Raw genomic sequence first — 19,373 nt, forward strand, 5'->3', positions numbered from 1 at the left:
GGGGGGGGGGGGGAACCAGAAAGAATGAACTGTGATAGCATTCTGATAAGAGCTTGGATAAATCCTACGGGCTTTCAAAATAACTTCTGAAAGCGATTTATTTCCATCCCTAAAGGTTAACCAGGTGCGCTCAGGAGGTGGGAGTCTAAGTAAGTATCTCTTAAGATACGTCCTGAAGGCAGTTCCACAGAAAGGATCCCAAGGAAGGAGATTCTCTTACAGTTTAGGTCCCATCCGTGACCAGAACCTGGAAACTTGCCCTCTGCTCTTCACAACACTCCTGTTAAACCTATATAAGATAATATAAATGCACGGGTATGACAGAGCAAGAGACATTACGATTTGAAAGGTCTAAACCAGTATGCCCAATACATCCTCGGTTTCCTTAATGAATCCTAAACAGGTCCTGGTGGTCGAATCCCTTACTTCTAACGGTTTGGCCGTTGGAGCCAAGGCTGGACAGTCACAAATAATTTTATCGAAAATTTCCTCATCCTCAAGGCGTAGCCGGTATTTTGACTCTCCGATAACACCTATTCTATGTATATGAAATCGTAATTTGTTGACGTACTCGGAGACTAACCTGTTGTTATTTCTGTTTAGTTGAAAAACACCCGATCTGGAGGCGCTTGTTTATCGCCGCTGTGGTGTAGTGGTAAAAAGTGCGCGCTCCCACTCCGCAGCGCCTGGGACGCGTTTCCAAAGAGATCGAATTCGGGAACATTTCTTAGCGAACAAAATGGGAATAAAAGTATCCGGAACGTTTAAGAAAAGAACTAAACAGCAAGCAAAAGTCTAAGGAACTTTCTCTCGGAGAACAATTTGCCTAAGTGGGAATTAACAAAATTAAGAGCCGTTTTCAAGAGGATTTTAAAATTTATCTGCGCTTTAAACCCAAATTTAGTTCTTAAAAAAATGTGCCTATAACCTATTGAGTTTCTCTATGTATTCGAAGTCTAGCGAAGATGTCACTTCAAAAGTTGAAAGAGACTGGAGTAACGCCTTGATATTCGAAGGGACAATTACCATTTATAGTATCGTATATCCACTGTACAAATTAGTACTTTGCAACGCCCAAATAAAGAGAAAGAAATAAAAGGAACTAACTCAGTCGAGTTTACTTCCAGACCGATATCCACTCGTCGCAGACAACTACGTAGCTTTATGCGCACAAAATAACAACTACTGGCTAGGCTAAAAAAATAGAATCCGCAAAACTCGGTGTTGGCGCCGCAGGCCTTCCAGCCGGTTCTACTTTTGCGGGCGGATTTAACCTTTGAATTTCCCATATTAGCGAGTACCTTGATACTGTTTTCGATGTGCGATGTGCTTTTGTCGCGGACTTATTGCCGCCATAGGTGATCGCGGTGGTGCCGCAACCCTAATTAAAGCGGAGGTTTTAACTCGTTTTTTTTTAACTTCATCTATAATAGGACCTACGAGTGTCAGAGAAAGTGGACAGTCAGTCGGGCATAGAATTTTTGTAAGCTGGCAAGGCTAAACTTGCTCCGGAGCACTGCGTCCGTCACTTGTCTTTATGAAGAGCACTTGTCAGGCTGGCCCTCGGCACGGGTCGCATGACAAAATATTAGACCCTGAAAGTAAGAAAAGGGAAGTAAGGTAAATTTGTGCCAGAGGCCACAAAGGGAAGGCCTCCATTCTAGGTTGCTGCTAACCACATCGTCGGCAAAACATAAATTAATTACTACATTTTCAATTGAATTATTCAACAAAATATTCGTAGAGTTCAAATATGCACAGGGTGTCATAGACCACCCGTCCACCCCTTCTAAAATGGAGAAAAATTCTTTTGTATTGGAAAACGCAAGATATAAGCTGCCAAGTCGGGGACGCTGTATCTTCTGGTTGCATTACCTACTTCCAGTTTCGACGGCCAGTGGGTTAACCTGACCGAAAGTCCATTTTTTCAATGAGAGATACATGTTTTACTATAGATTTGGATTTCGCACATAAAAATACCTAACTTTGTAAGACACTATTTTCTGGAATTGAAAACGTGGACTTCCGGTCTGTTTAACAACCCACTTTCGGTCAATACCACCAAAAGATGGATCATCTCCGACTTGGTGAATTAATTTTTTTTCGTTTTCCCATAAAAACATGTTCTTTCATTCAATTTAGAAGGTGTGCTCGGGTGGTCTAGGACGCCCTGTATATCCTTGCATTTTACTAAATGAAATGTAAAATAAATTAAATAACTTATGTAATTTACAATAACTTTTTACTGTACTAAACAGTAAAAGAAGGACCATTAATTTCAGGCTAAAACATTTCTTCCTTCAATTTTTTACTAATGAATTGTAATAGCATCAACAGTCAAAACAAAATGATAAAAAAAATGCTCAAAAGCAACTGCAACTTGTAAACAAACAAATTAGGATTCGTGTCGCCTACCGCTGCCACAATAAATAGAAGCTGCCGCGAAATCAACAAACAGTGCCACCAAAAGCAGCAGCAGCAGTGCCAGCAACAGCAGGTGAGAAGATATTAACAACATCACGCCAAGAAGCTCAGGTCACATACAAATAAACATACAGATATACATATACAGACCTACATAACTAAATATACACATAAAACACACAAAGCGCATAAACAGCCGTTCGCTTAGTTTGTGATGCAACATCTGCAGGGAGGTGCCACAACTCATTCGATTGCAGGCAACACGTAAGCAAACACAGCACAAAATCTACCTTCTCACAGCAGCTTTCGTGCATCAAATGCAGAAGTGGCAAGTTGCATTCAATGAGGATGCACATACATACATATACATATGTACATATATAGGTGTACATTAGAGTAGTCCTTAAAATCAAATGAACGATTTCTTTCAATCTCTTTCCCATGACCGGTAATACCACGGTTACAGATATCACATATAAATTTGTTTCCCGATTGGAGACGGTTAAGGCGTGTCGCACAGGAGGAGGGACTTAAAAAATCAAAATATTTTTTTTTGCGTCTAATATCCACAATCAATACTACCATAGTCGAAGATATCACTTATAAATTCTGGTCCCGATTTGAGACGGTTAAGACGTCTTCATAGGGTAATCTGAACTTTGATCCCTGTGCGAAACGCCTCAACCGTTTCCAATCGGGACCAAAATTTATATGTGATGCTTAGGTAATCTGATGTAAAAATTTGCTTCCTACATTTAAGGACCGCCCTGGAGTACATACACTTAGGGATATGCATACATACATTATGTAGATATGTCCTCACTCATTCATTGAGATGGCTGCTCACTTGGCACTCGCAGTTACTGCGGCTGCTGTTTCAAGCTACTTACCACTTTGTTGATATTTGTTGATCCTCAAGTAAACGTTTAGGGGGCTCTGTCTGTGGTTTGTTATGGTATTCTCTTTATGTACGTACATACACACGTATATTTGTACAGCCGTCTGTCGATAGCTCTGCGAGTTTTGACATGCGGATGGGCGCAATGTGGCATTGGTAAGTGCGTAATTTGTGCAGTGGTCTACTTGAGGGCGTTTGAAGTGCTCATTAACATCAAAGTGCAAACGGCCGCCGACTATGTATAAAGCTTACGCATAAGACACCTACAAATTTGTTAAAGAATATGCGTAGGTACATTTCTACTTGCTACAAGAGAAACTAAAATCAACAGATAAAGACTTTGCTCCCTGGAAAGCGGTGTACCAAAATTTATTTCTGCGTTGGACAAAATTTTTGTGGGAGAAGTAGGAGTGAGCTGTTATTCATATCCTTATTATTATGGCAAGCCCTGCCGAAATCGCCTAGTTATTTTTGTGGAGCTCAACTAACGGTAGGTCCAGTAAACGTGGTTATTTCTACCGGTTTGGACCAAATGGATCGAGGTTGCGTGAGTTTAAGTGCGGAGGTGAAAAGGTCTTTGGTGTCATGGCGGGTATATTCGCTCGCCGGATATGTGTTGGGTATGGTGGGGTGGAGCCTGGTTAAATACGAGTTAATTCTGACTTTAGTTGTGTCAGAGTCATGCGCGTCTATCGCTTGAGACTCACTGCCAGCGATAGGCGCTGGTTGACGGCATTCACGAGGCGAGAGTTTGTAAAAGTTATCATTGGAAGCCCTACTTCAGAATTTGGTTTAAGAACACCATATCTAAACAAATGAATCAAAAATGCCATATCTCAGCTGGCGATATATTGAATTTACATAAAAGATAGCGCTACCATGATGCCGCGGAACTAATGTTTTAAGCACTCCTCTGCAGAAGAATCGTTCGTGTGGCCCATCGTTCGAGATAGATAAAAAAAATACTGTATATTAATGGGCCTGCACACTAAATTGGTTCTGATACAAAAAATAAATTTGCAATTAATCCCCGCCCCAGCTTGAAAGCTTACTTTGGGAGCAGTTTCGTTTAATAGAAATTTTCGTCCTTGGCGAATTCTCAAAACTGCCGAGATGGATTTTTTCATAACTTTTTTATTTACGACTCGATTTCCATTTGTGATATATTATTGACAAGATATTTTAAAGTACTAAAACTCTTCTATGATCCTTTCGACCTAGAGCAGGTCCTAGTCCTAGTAAATTCTAATAACTTAAATTCTACCCCACCAAATACAACTTTATTGTTCTTAAAATTAGATGTTTTGGTTTGCAATGATTTTTACCTTGGTTACTTATTTAGTTAGTTAGTTATTTCTTGGGTGTAACAGAACAAGAGACACAGCGACCTGAAATATCTTTTGTAGCTCTTAAAGAGAGAGTCCCTAACCCAGTGTGGCCAAGTAACCTTGGTCTCCCTAATGAGTCCTAAAAGGGTAGACGAATTCCTAATAACAAAGGGTTCGACCATAAATATTTTTCTGGCCAAAGCCAGACAGTAACATAGAAAATCCTCTGAAGTTTCATCATCTTCAAGGCAGAGCCGGCATTCACCGTGACTCTGTGGTCACACCTTTTGGGTGCAAGTCTGATGTCATTCCTATTTTCTAAAATAATATCCTTTCTGTTGAAAAGGTAGTCGTAAAGCTTGGTTTGTCTATGACCCCCTCTGAGGTCAGAATGTACCCACTCTGTAATTGTGGCTGTCGAAGGGGACCAACTGAGACCACAGAGTGGTTAAGGTCTCGAAAAGGCAGTTAACGATCCATCTCGTCGGCGACCTCTTTGTCTCCGATTTCACAATGGCCTGGTACCCAGCACAGCGTAACCGTTTTTTTTTCGTTGCCAGCTTAGATTTCATAGTCCTGTTTGAAAGGGCCCGGTTGGGTGCTTGGCTATCTGAAAAGATAAAAGCCTATTTTGTCCTTTGTATGAAATAGAAAAAAATACAAACCAGGGACTTTGAGCATTCTTAAAACTACCAAAATACAGATCGAACCACCTAGAGACAAACTAACTAACACTAGTGACCCTCGTGAGTATATTTTGTATACTCTTCTAAAGATTGACCTTATTCTAAATTAGAAAAAAACATATTTACATCATCAATTTTGATGCCTATACATATTTATATAAATAAAGTGTATCACACATGTAAATATACATAAGTGTTTCAAATTGATAACGTCCGGTAAGGCACATAAGTGATGTATCAGCGCCGGTAAATTACCCAATAAAAGCTCTGACACAAATGAACGACCTGCTGAACCCACAAAACTGGGGCATGACGTCAGTGGCTTTGTGTAAAAGTGACATTTTGCCGCGAATCTTGCATTGTAGAAACATTTTTATATGCTTGTACACACAAACAAAATACAGCTCTTAAACAATTGCATCCTGTTTTAGTTTATTTAGTCTTGCCGAAAGCGCCATCAGCCGACATATGTAGATACATAAATATGTACATGTATGTATGTGCCTGGATTCACAAGTATAGTAGTAGTACATATAAGCAATTGCTCAGGCAATTTTAATAATCAAACTGTTTATCATTCTACAACAATTCGACTAAATAGATAAATGCTTGTAAATTACAACAGATATGTCTACCGAAAGCAGAGTGGTTCTTTTGTGGGCGGCAGTAGGGCCTGGTACAACTTGGCACGATTAATAGTAGTAATTTATGTACACATACATATGTATGCATATACATATTATGCACTTTTATATTTGTGCTTACGTCCTATATACATATCTTTAACGTATGTATATTGCTACAATCCGTTGTCCACGTAGTCGCGGCTGTTAATAAAATTAAGCGTGATTATGACATTGATGTGAATACACAATGGCTACTTTATAACTATTATTATTTTTTCTTTCGTGAATGCATGAAACTTTAAGTAAAAGTAACAACTTTTCGTGCAGTACATTTGTGGCGCCAAGAAAGTATGATAAATAAATTAACTAGAGCCCACAATTAATGAATTAGGCTAAGGGAAACCGGGTCCTTTTGTGACATAAAAAAGGAAAAGAAGACGTTTCTCTGCTGTAGCAAATGTTTTTATAGAACACTTTAAAAGACGAATTCGGTGAGACTAGGAATTTCAACTGATCCTTTTGTATAAGCTGTCAAGAGGAAGATGAAGTGGAATCATCTCCACACGTTTTTTTAGACTGTCCAACCTTCGCGAGGCTAAGATGAATCATTTTGACTCGCACTTCTGAACAAACACTGAGTTCTCAGGGATCAAAGTTAGCCGCATTCGAAATTTCGTAATCGGCTCGCGGCGTTTTGGCACGCATGCCGTCGAATTTGTTTTTTTTTGCGTCAACCGAAATTGGCTTGCATTTGATTTCATTGAGCGAAACGCCAAATCAAAATGTCACGCAGAACAAAAATTGGAAATTGAGTTAGCTTTATACGCACGCCGTTTACACCAGGCAATTGTTGCTTTTAACTAAAAGTTGCCTGTAAAATCGCCTCATGTAGACAGCCAGTAAGTTTCATTTTACCAAAAACATCGGTGTTTTTGGGGTCTGAACATCGATGTTAAAATATCGATGTTTATGATCGATGTTTGGAAACATCAATGTTAATATTGCATCCCTACCCAAACACGTTGTATGTGTATGAGAAATTTTTGACAGTAAATCGGCGGCGTTTGTGAATATTAGGTTAGCCTGATAGGTCGGCAAGTGTCCCAAGTTCAAGGCCAGCTATGTATGTATATGATGAGTGAGAAAGAAAGTTTTTTCACTATAATTTCATGTATTTTTTTGCCTTTTTTGGATATACTCGCGAAACTATGGGACAAATATAGCAATTCTGCGTTGTTTGTTTTTTACTCTGACACGTCAGACGTCAGTATTTTTTTTCAAAGGACTTTGAAATCTTAAAGATATGATTAACTCATGGGTACCATATGAGAGAGAAAAGTCTGTAGAATTTAAAAACAAAAAAGTTTTTTTGGTTTACAAGGGCGAATAGGCGAACAATTTATTAAAATGCGATTTTAATAAATTGTATATTTTTAAAGTTAATAAAGTTTGCAGGACGAAATTCGATGATGAGGTCGTGCGTATATTAGTCCTCAAACAATAATTTTTTCAAAAAAAATATTGCAAATTTTCAAGGATATTAAAGGACAAAATTTGTAAGGGACATTTTCCATGCCGATTCGTCCTAATGCACCAAAAAAATTATTCAGAATTTTTTCATTTATACAATACCCATATTGTAGTCTTACATTTCATTGATTTTTTAAAATAATTTTTTGAAACATGTAATCATATTTTTTTTAATTTCCAAGTCCTTTTAAAAAAATCTTGACGTCGGAAATAAAAAGTAAGTACGCAGTTTTATTATAACTAGGAGTGTCAGTTACTGTCGAAATTCAACTGTTCTTCTAGATTTTTAAGACCCCTTTAGTACGTCTTTTAAATTACTTAGTAGCATGATAAAATTCGATAAGCAGTGAATAACTCGATAAACTTATATAACCTTGAAATTTCGATAACTCGACATATTTTGAAAAGTTCAAAAACTTCTATTCAATAAATCGACAATTTTCTGTAAATTAATAAATAACGATAAGTTCAAAGAAGTCGATGCAAAGCGATAACTCGATAAATTTCTTTAACTCCATAAATATTCAAAATACATACAATAAATAAAGATAACTTGGTAAATTTCATTTCATTACAAATTTCGCTAATCCCATAATTTTTTGTAGCTAGATAAGTATCCATAGATTTCGACTACTAATTTACGTTACATATCTGGAAATTGTGAATAAAACCACAGGCTAGTTAATATATTATAAGCTTAAGTTTATATTTTATATTTTTTCTATCTTTATCCCTACCTAAATAGGAGACATTCTTTTTCATATGGAAATATTTTTATTATATCGTAATATCTCGGATTCTGCTCATCGTAGAGACTTCATCTTAACGTCGTTTTAAAGCTAAAGCAACCTGTTTAACATTTTTATATATCAGATGGTCAAGATTGTCCTAAAGATAACTTAGCTATTACGAGCTTAAATTTTTGAAGTTAATTTGTATAGTGAAGACCAGTAAATTACGGATTTAAAATCTTTGTTTAATTCTCTATAAAAAACGTGGTTCAAGAAAAGGGGCGTTTCTCAAGAACTATTTTTTAAATATTTTTCTTTATGACGAGATGATGTTTATTTTGTGAGAATCAACATTTTTTTGTAATTTTTTTCGAAAACTTGTGTTGAGATATATTTGGTAAGGTGTTCAATATCGGGTTTTGGCAAAAAGTAAAATTTTATTGCGGATTCTGATAGAATACCTATCCAGATATAATATTTGTACGGCAAGATTTTTCTTTAAGGCTACAAACACCTAGATATGGGCGTACGACTAAAGTTTGCAAAACGCAGATTTTATTGCGGCTTTAGCCAGAATATCGCTTCGTTAACAACATTTGTTCCACAACTTTTTCAATCAAAGAATATTATAGAAATGGGCGCGGCTATATTAAAAGCAAAGTTCAAAAGTTTAGACTTTATTATGGATTTCACCAGAATATCTATATGGATTGAAAAGGTTGTGGAACAAATATTGTTCCGTTGTAACAACTATACACATATACGGAAATTTTCATATGACGGTTTTGGCCGTAATTGTAAATTAATTTTGATCGCCAAACGAACGGATACGAAATTTATATTAGCGTATTAATATATAGATTAGATATACATACATACATACACAGGTTAAAGTTAACTCACCTTGAAGTTCACCAACCAGTCTATAAAGGTTTATTATTTCAGTTTTCCTCTCCGCGAAATAGATTTGTATCAATTTGTATTCAAGTTTTTACACATAGAGATATAAGCGAACGAACGATGGTACTAAGTTACATACATATGTATGTATGCACATACGTGCATATATACATATGCGACAATTCTCGCACTTGGAACTTACGCTCTTTCAGCCAGTTTTATTTCCAATCGCTTAGCACAATAATTCTTTCTTTTATCTGCACTTTTAAAACACATTTCTGCATTTTCCCACTTTCACTTTTACACTTTTATTGCACAAAACTATTGGCGAAGCATTACTAATTGCAAAAACTTTATTAAATCACAAACAATTTATAATTACCTAAATACCAATCATCTTGACCGAACGCGTACCGACGCCCACAACAGTAATTTGACACGACAGCAACCGATTTGCATTTGAACTGCCGATGATAGATAAAGCAGCACTGTTGGGGAGTATGTAACTGTGACGCAGCTACCCAGGTACTTGTAAGAGTTCGAATGTATGTTTGTACGTTTCACTGAGAGGAGCATAGCAATTAGAAAAATGTTACGTATACACAAACCTGTTGAAATATATAAATAGAGCAACAAAATATCATGCGAATAATTTTGAAGATGGTACAATAAGGAGTTGAGAAGTATGTATGTATTGCAAAAGCAAACAATACTCGGTGATTCCAATGCGAGACAATTCAGTATTAAATCGGAAGTGGTTGTGTATGTTTCAAAATTATTGTTGCGTTGCGCTCAACCGGTGAATATATTTGTGCATAATAAGCGATGATTTGTGGTAAATTATTTGATGCAAAATATTTAAAAAGTGTTGTGTTGTTTTATAAATTGAATTTTGATGAACTGAAATATGTGGTTTAGCGAAAAATGGAAGGAAAATGTACATACATCAAAAATGTGTGTGGTCAAGGCTTAGGAAGTCAATTTTAAAGCAGTGAAAGAGAATCCCTTCGTTAGCACAACAGCGAATTCCAAAAAAATGTGTGCAGTAAAAAGGTGAGTACATATTTTGTTTTTCAACATATATGAATATGAAAGGGCCCCCGCACACTGGACTGCTCAGTCCGCCTAAAACCGGTTTTGTGGGGATAAGAGGGGGCAGAGAGTTCGAGAGAGAGTTTACCTCGTTCATTTCCGTCAGTGTGGCCAACTCGTTAGATTTCGCTCATAATTTGGGATTTTCCCATCATAAAAGGGCGACTGGGATTTTGCGTCTCATTATGGGATTTTTAGCTTAATACAATTTTATGGGTGAGATATTAAAACTTGTTTTTCCTCAAACTCAAAGCATTTAAAAAAACTACCTCCATAATTTTTATAAAAAAGTTTAAAAATCTGCCGCTTTGTTTTTAATAAGTATTAAGAACTGTAGTTGAACTCAGTTTACTAAGAATAGTATCTAGTTTATTGAGTAAAAATTTGAAATCAATCGTTAATAAAATTTGTGAGATATAGCGAGTTTAAATTAAAATTTCGCGAAAATTTGCCGCTGTGAAAAATCAGGTTTTTTGCATTTTCGACTTGAACGCATCCGTAAAAACTAGGTTAAAATTGACGGTAAATGTATTTCTGTGTAACCTATCGATTACAATTGGTTTCAGCCGGTTACTTTGGCCCAAACACTTTTTTCATTTCTAGAACGCCAAATAAGAAAAAGAAGAGTACTTTTTGGGGATAATCCACACGCCTATATGAAAAGACTTTAAATAATGTCTTCAGACTTTGAAACCAAAAGGGCATACATACATGCATACACCTGTGGCTACGTAAATCTTACCACGACTTTTTTTAATAAGGAAAATTTTTTTGCATAAATAAAAAAAATTAAGTATAGTTTACTCTGTAAAAAATTATATCTGTAAAAAAAAATTCAAATTTTGTACAAAAGTTAGAAAATTTCATCCAATTTTCATCAAAATTTCAAACTTTAATCAATATTTTTAGGAAAATTTGGGGTATGCATAATGTGACCAACCGTACTTCTTTCGGAAGTACAGTATTTTTTTCTTAGCACTTGTACATCATACTTAGCAGTACAGTCAAATGTACTTCTTTGCAATATTATGTACTTCGTGTCCTGTACTTCTCCGATCTTCTGGACGATCGTCACATGGTCTGGGCGACAAATTCGTTTAGACCCTTCAAGTCGGCGGGGACCGATGGCATCATACCTGCGCAGCTGCAAAGGGCTCTGGAGGTGTCGTGCAATTGGTTGGCTCCTATTTATGCGAACTGCGTGAGGATAAGGTAAATCCCCAAAGCTTGGAGAGTAGGCAGCGTTGTGTTAATCCCGAAGGCCGGAAAAGGCTCTCATGTTTCCCCTAAAGATTTTAAACCTATCAGTCTGTCTTCGTTTTTGCTAAAAACGGTAGAGAGACTGATAGACTTGTGCGATTTCTCGTGACTGAACATCTTCACAATTCTATTGAAGCACTTCCAAGTGTACCAAAATAGCAATTAAAAACTTAGATATTATTATATTTTTTTCACTCTTCCCACCCTCAGCAATTGGAAATTCCAATAAAAAAAAAATCTCAAGAGTTTTCGATGGCACAAACAACTTTTCAATACAAAATCATTACCAACAATTATTTCTGTTTTTTGTACGTATAGTAGTTAAAAAAATTATTAAGATTCAAATTAATATACTAAAAAATGAATGTTTGACATTTTTTTGTAACACAGTAAAAGTCGCTTTTCCGTTCAACAGTTGTACCTCAGAAATTTTCTTTATTTAGCGTCCTCTGCTGTTGGCAGGAGATGATAAATTAAACTTACAAATCTATTGAAGGTACTATGTTATATTTACAAAAATGTATATTACTTAAATATTCTAAGCACTTTATTTCATTTTGATTTTGCCTATGGGACAAAGCACTGAGCGGCGCCTGCGATATTGCAGACAGAATTGTTGCGAACTGTTATTAGGCTCAGGGAAACCGGGTGGTAAAACTCTGGAGTTCTGGAGGACTTTGACGTCGCCCTGAAGACATAGATTACAGCGCCTGCGAAATGGCTCCCAAAAGCTTCTTCTCTACTTATATTTTCTCAAGAGAGGACTGGGTAGGGCGGGGTTCTCGAAGAACCCCTGTAAAATCTGTAAAGGAATATCTGACCTCTCTATCAATGGCATCGGAGTACATACTTCTTAATAGGTTAGTTTCGCTGGAAACTGACGATTTTGGCCGTAATTTTCAACCAATTTTGAAAGCATAAAAACTCTCCTCATCTACAGAAAATTACCTTTTCAATGGTGTTCTTGGTTTTCGGTTCGGTAGAATCGCCAAACGAACGGACACAAAATTTATGTTAGCATATTAATATATAGATTTACCCATAGTTTCGCGAATATATTCATTTTTATGTGTGTAAAATTGACTGTCGCACGGTGTTTCCAATGAATATATTCTTTTCTTGAATGTCTTAGATTCTATGCAGGTATACCTAAAGAAAACGCCCACCAGTCATTTTTTTCATTTTGAAACTAATGCTGTAGATATCAATGGATTTTACAATCACAGTCCGAAGGCCAATAAACTTTTGAAACTACTATGATTTACTGTCAATATTACGATTGCACTCAATGTGAGAAAAGCACGTAAAATTCCGTGGAACAAAGGAACATTTAATTTAAAATTTTTATGAGAGTAATGCATGTAAATACTTGGTGTACATATATAAATATTGGATAGCAGTACTAGTGACTGCATGTAGTAAGCATCATCAACCACTAAAGGAGTAAATTGGGCAATCAATCATTTCGTATAAAGTCATCACAGTTTACACGTTCGTGCATTGCCACTTACATAGCTGTGTATGTAAATAAAAAGTTTACACTGACTTGCATACCGTACATATGTATGTATGCAGATAAAGTTGTAATATACTAGTCCTAATAGGAAATATGCCCATATCATCTGATAAACTGTCTTACCAAAAAAAAATTTCGTTAAATTTTAAGTATACCACAAAAATCGTTTTCCACTGAAACACGAATAAATCTTAAGAGTTGCCCCTAAAGAGCAAAACTGTGGCGAGGCCGATCACTATCAGAATATATGTAAAAGCAGTAGCTCGGATTGAAACTGCAGCGCGAAGCATACTATCCCCTCTCGTCTGATCTCTGGAGGTAAATGAGATCATAAAAGCGCAGAAGGCAAAAGGAATATGATAGCAAATATAGCCAAAGATAAATGAGCTTTTTCAGGCAGCGCTGGGTGACATCTCTAATTAAGCCAACCAAAGCGAATTGGTGGTAAATCCCTCCCAAGCAGAACTGTTGCTGTCCACAAACAAAGAAGTATCAGCGTTTTCCTTGCCAAGGTAAGAGGGAGCTACTTTGCATTTTTTTTCCAAAGCGAAATACCTATGTAGGTATCATTCTAGACCTGAAAGAAGTCTAGCGAAAAGCATACTACCGCCTTACATCACCTATGGTATATGCACCACAGTCATCTAATCGATTGTAACCCACGGCGTCCTAGTCTGGTGAAAATAGTTGTATGCCGCGGCTTATCGAAGGCGCTGATTAGCACATCTCAGAAAGAACCTTATACTCAGACTTAGGGAAGCCAATATGTGGCAACCAACTAAGTTTTGGCCGGGACCAGCACAAGGATACCTATGAGGTTTCCGACCAGCGAAGAATAGGATGATGCTTCAAAGATAGCGCAATAAATTCCATTAAGAAACTTATCTGTCACTCGGAGGTAGGAAACTGCGCTCGATTCCAGGTCCTGCGGAATGGTAATGCGCACTTTTAACCGCTACACCATAGCGACCGCCGTCTTTTACCTTTGCATAAAGTATATAATTTCCAGCCGGGAAACGTATGTATATAGTTATATATTGTATATAAACCGCACTTGTTTACATTGTAACCTGCATTGCTACATACAGGAATACTGTCAACAAAGTTGCGTACGTGACGCCACCTACTCTGTACGGAAAGTGCCTATCATCTCAATTTGCCGCTTGTCAGCAATGTTATGCCCTATTGGATTGTCCACTGTTGTGTGGATTAACCGAGTTACAGTAAACAAGTTCGAATAAAATAAAAATGAATATTCATTTTACAATTTTTATGGTGCTACGTGAATGCTTTCACAATGAAATTGAAGCGCCAGGTACAGTGTGCCATAATGAAGAGAATTTGATGTAAATTTATTCATTGGGTTTTCTTTCAATTCATTACTGCTTTAAAGGTGGAAAATTATATTTTGTTTAAGGTATCTTGTACAGTTTCGCAAACTTTCGCGAATTTGTCTTAGTGAACGCACTAGGATCTCCAATTAATTTTTTATCAGTAGACAGTGAGCATACTTAAATCGCTATATCCCGGATAAGACGGCTGTGACTGTATAGCAGAAATCTGTATCTAAATATTTAACAACTATTTGGTAGGACAATGTCGTTTCTGTTAAAAGGGTAGCCGAAGAGCCTGACCTGTCTAACGCCCCTACCATCCCCAGTACTTACAGCTTTCCGAGTGTACCCACTCAGTAATTATTACTCTCGAAGAGGACCAAATGAGAGCACAGAATGGTTCAGGTCCCGAAAAGGCAGTTACCGATCTTTCACATGCCAGCATGTCACTCGTCAGCAATCTCGTTGCCTTCGATTCCAGAATTGTCTGGTACCCAGCATAGTGTTACCGTGTTTTTGGCTGCCCAAACTTGTATGTAGCTTGTCAAAGCAGTCTCTAACCAGCTTGAAAGGGCCCGAATGGCTGCTTGGCTATCTGAAAAGATAACTAAAAATGCGCCCTTAAACCCTTTTCAAGGTTTAATTTTGCGCAGTTTAAGATTGCGACTATTTGAGCCTGAAACACCGTGCGCCATTTGCCCATGGGAATTGCAAATTTGGTGCTAGGTCCAAAGATACCTGTACCCGCTCTGTCTGCCAATATGGAGAGGAGTCCATCCAAGGAGGATTTTTAGCACTAAATAATATGGAAAAGACTAGAAATCAAAAAGTTTTGCTTGTTTTGCCGAATAAAAATATTCACAAAAAGTTGCTAAATAAATCTCCCCATATGTTTTTCGCTGCAGTGGCAATATTGGGATATGTTGGAGGCTTNATAAATCTCCCCATATGTTTTTCGCTGCAGTGGCAATATTGGGATATGTTACAAAAAATACACCTTTTGAGAGCGTTGTAAAGAAAAAAAGCGCTTTGTTAAAGACCTCTTTGTCAGACCACTGTTAAGGCTTCGGAGGTCTTTCGTTCAATGTGACACTTTAGTGGAGATTTACCATGTAGGATCACAATTAAATACTCCACAAAGTAATAGGCCGAAGGAACAAATCCACTCAACCTTGTCTTTTAGGGAAGAGTATAACGCTAGTTTTGATTGAGTTCTTCTTCTTCATTGGCACTGTAACTGGAGTGTACTAACGTCTATCACAACAAGATCGATTGAGTTTCTCTTTTTCCGAAACGGAGACAGCCACGTAGCTTGATGAGTCTTTTTATGCTTGGACCTACATACTAACAAGTTTCGGCCCACGGCGATGTCGATCAGGCTCAGTCCGTTATCGGACGTTCCATCGTGGAGGCTGAATCCTGCGTCGGTGGTTCCAAAGATCCCTTCCTTTCCCACCCTGGTATTGAAATCGCCCAAGCACGAGCGCTCATAAAAGCTATCCGTGGACGCCTCGTCTTTCTCTTCCGTCGTTGCGTGGGCGCAGATGAGCGAGATATTGAAGAATATCGCTTTGGTGCGGATTATGGCTAGACGATCGTCCACCGCGGTGAATGACAGTGTTCGGCGACGGAGTCTCTCTTTTACCAGAAATCCAAAAGCGAATTTTCGGTCCTTAACGTGTCAGCTGTAGTAGACGTCACAAGCCCATAAGCTTTCCTCACTTTCCTGTAGCTATGGGAAAAATAAAGGCTCGATGCGCGACCTTTTAGAATTGTCCTAGTGGGGGGAGATTCATGAAGGATCATTGCTATACCACATGCTAAAATTTGAGTCTTAATCGGGTTGCATTGCAGGATTTTTTAAGTTTTTTTACTGACGTGGTCTAATGTGCATACTGTGTACGAGTATACGGATATTCAAGAAATTTGCAATAAGTGTTTTTTTTTCCTTTAGGTATGGGACCCATACAGCGCGGAATTTTTAATTAGTCGAAGAAGGAGAAGCCTAAATCTAATCAAACCAAAAGTTAAAAGCATGAAAAAAAAACTTTGTAAGAATCCTTCTATGTACATACATCTGTCAGTATACCTTGTGAGTTTACTGCTGTATGCATAAGAAGTCCAGAATTGAAAAATCAACCTAAGTTAATGCGATTGCATTTAAGCCACGGCTATGTTATGCGTACATATAGTGAACTTGAAATTCCATTGCGAATATGGGGGCGTTACCGCAACGAAAAAATGCAATAAATATGCATATGAGAGTAAGTCGGATAATGTAAGGGCATTTGTGGAAGCATCCATCTGAATGTGTGCATACATACTTATGTACATACATCCGTACATAAGTATGTATAAGATTTTGAATGTGAAATTTGAATTATGCGATATTCCCACAGTATGAATGGAAGGATATGAATTCTTGAAGGTTGATATTTTGACCATCTAAGCCTATTCACATGTGGTCATTGGTATGAAATGATAGAATGTTGTGGGAATTTTCGAAGAGCTACTTAATCATTTATTTCCATTCGTGTATATGTAAATTTTATGCATTTCAGTTTATCATTTCCATTCAAGAAAATAATACGAAAGAAGTATTTAATGAACTTCAAAAATTGATTAAAATATTTTATGTTAAAGGCGTATTCTCTGCCATTTTGTTAAAACAACTTAAGTGGTTTTAGAAGGATTGGCTTTGAGTTACAAAAAAAAAATGGAAAAATGTTATATTTTTATTAAGCTTCTATGGGCAATTTTTCCAGTCATTAGTTAACTACTACAATTTAACTATTAGTTAAGTAATGGATGTACATTAGTTAACTGCAGTCAACCATCAGTCAAACTGAAAAAATCGTGGTTTTGCATAAGCATAGTAGTTAACTAATGACTGTGAAAATGGCGCTATGTAATTAAAGGGCATTATAGGGTGTACCTATGGCTAGTTAATCATCAAGATATAATTTGGGAACTCAATGACATTGCTTTAAAGGGAAAATGGCCTATCTCGAAATAAGTTTTTATAATACAATCAGATGACTCCGATCTAAATATAATGTGGATATCCTAAAACAAAAGATACCAGACGCGGCATCTTAGAAGCTGCGACGTGAAAGTAATTTAAGGAAAAGAATGGGAATTTGTATTATGTTGAGAACCAATTATAATGAATAAAAAAACTTCCTTTTTTTTAAGTCACGTATATTTAAACTTATTTTTCTACTTATGAAATTTTACCCTCCACTAGTTGAGCCCGCAATCCGCTTACGGATTACTTCTTTAGTTTAAATATTATTTATTATTGATTGCTGAAAAGGTATACTAGCTTTTAAAATATTTTCCAGAATAGTTTGCATACAAAATTTTGTTTTTTAATGATGTAAGATACTTCGGAAGCATTTAGTGAAAAATCGTAAACTAAAAAATTTTTTAAGAACCACCATTTTTAACTGGCCGGGATTGCTTCAAGTTAGGGTATTGCTGATCATAGGACTCTTAAAAGAAAGTGGACGAACAAGGATTTTTTTTTAATAATTGAGTATCTCGCAAATGTTTAGGTTTTGTTTATCATGCCGTATAGCCTAATTAATCAAAAATGATCCCACTAATAATCTCCTTAGGTATCCAGGACGACTTTACCGGGAACCCCGTATATGTAGATAGTTTTTTTTTTTATTCTATAGTTGATCGACTAATGAAAAATCTCTAAGAAATCTTCCAAGGGCAAGAAACCTCCCTACTCATATAACAAAGATTAAAGCAAATTAGGCCAGCAAAACCTTTGTCGGTTCCCATTTTCTTTTTACGGAATATTCCTTTTCAATCTTCCGGAATCCGGATGTAGTTGATAGGTGTCTAGTTACCCAGCCAACAAAAAAAAACCGAAAATAGATCCGAAAAAGGAATTTTTGGATACTTTGACGTTCCGTTTTTCCAATAAAGTGTGCGGCAGAAACGTGTGTACAGAAAAGTGCCGAAAATGAGTGTGAAACGCTTATTTTTTTGTGCTGTTTTTTGCACTTCACAGATGCTTTTTCATAATTCGGATAATTTTTTGGATAAGAAAATATTAATTAATTTTTATTATTGAATTCATTTTTCGTACGTTGCCGGGTACGAAAACGGCACGGGTTTTGAACGTTTTTCGGAAGCAAAAATTTAAGTAATACGGATGCGAAAAATGAACGAGACAGCACAGTCAGCTAGCTGTATATACCTCCTTTTGCGTATCCCCTTATTTACACCACAAGGGTCCTTGAGTGGTTTAGCATCATAACCCATAAAAAACATCAACTCGGAAAGTTAAAAATCACTCCGCGATTTTTAACGCTTACTTAGACATTCTGAAAGGCTCTTTCAGTCTTTTTAAGATGCTTAGAAATAGGTCAAGAGTTTGGTAACCTTTCAACGACATCGATTGGCTGATGAAGCTCCAATATAAGTGCAAAAAATACAACAAAAAAAAGCACGTACAAGCTTAGTATAAAAAAAATAATAATTCTTGATGGGTGTTCCTCATATCAATTAGCCACTTAGGTGGTATATTTGTGCAACACTTTTTTCAGATAAACTTTTAATTAAACGGCACACTCTGCCACTCAAATACATACATATGTACATACGTACGAGTCAGACACAACATAGGGTCAAAGGTAAGATGATATGACTACTCTGATCACTTTCGACACATTATCACACCTGGTACATTATGTAGGAAGGATCCTGCAACGGGCATCATATAACGAAAAAAAAACACACCACGAGCTCTCGAATGAATAGGGGACAATATCAAAAGTGACAGCCTTACAGCCGCCAAACGCAGTGGAGTAAATGGAGACTTACTCACCGATGGCCACGCGCTTAGCCGATCAAATTTCATGCCCATATGAAAAGCAACATAAATACATATATATATACACCATGGTATTTGCCTCTTAAATGGCTGGCACTGTCTATATAAATTTGTATATATATATGTAACGGGTGATTTTTTTGAGGTTAGGATTTTCATGCATTAGTATTTGACAGATCACGTGGGATTTCAGACA

General features: G+C 36.9%; 1 protein-coding gene across 1 annotated transcript in view; it reads left to right on the forward strand.

Annotated features, from left to right (window-relative positions):
• Positions 1-19,373, forward strand: part of LOC108364104 (alpha-(1,3)-fucosyltransferase C-like) — a 49,754-nt gene that overhangs the window by 29,107 nt on the left and 1,274 nt on the right. The window lies entirely within an intron of this gene.

This window comes from Rhagoletis zephyria, unplaced genomic scaffold (genome assembly GCF_001687245.7).
Source record: "Rhagoletis zephyria isolate East Lansing unplaced genomic scaffold, Rhagoletis_zephyria_1.1 Rzeph_scaffold_01461, whole genome shotgun sequence".
NCBI classification, from domain to species: Eukaryota; Metazoa; Arthropoda; class Insecta; order Diptera; family Tephritidae; genus Rhagoletis; species Rhagoletis zephyria.